Below are 468 nucleotides of genomic sequence, written 5' to 3' on the forward strand. Positions count from 1 at the left end.
GTCGAACATAGGAAACCTGACTCTGTCGAAACTTGCATTTGTTCTTATTCAAGCGGAGTCCAACCTTTTGAATTCTCTGTAGCACCTGTCTCTTATACACATCTAGATGTGTATAAGAGACAGCTACTACTCTTTCGAGCATTTTGCCTACAACAGAGCAGAGAGATATTGGTCTGTAATTCCGAACACAAGCTCGCTCTCCCTTTTTATACACTGGAACTATATTGGCATGTTTCCAATCGTCTGGTAACATACCTTTATCAAGTGAAATATTAAATATTTTAGATAATGGCTCACATACATATATAGCACTTAATTTCAACATAGAAGTTGTAATATTGTCAGATCCGGGGGACTTCCCGAACTTCAATTTGTTAATCAATTGAAGAACCATCTGCGGTGAGGTTTGAATTGGAGGAACTTCATCCAGTTCAGAAGGCCTAATGTCAGTAGGGGAAGGAATGTCCT

The sequence above is a fragment of the Anneissia japonica genome, unplaced genomic scaffold (assembly GCF_011630105.1).
Source record: "Anneissia japonica isolate Jap-2015-1 unplaced genomic scaffold, ASM1163010v1 scaffold287829_len2072220_cov186, whole genome shotgun sequence".
In the NCBI taxonomy this organism is placed as follows: domain Eukaryota; kingdom Metazoa; phylum Echinodermata; class Crinoidea; order Comatulida; family Comatulidae; genus Anneissia; species Anneissia japonica.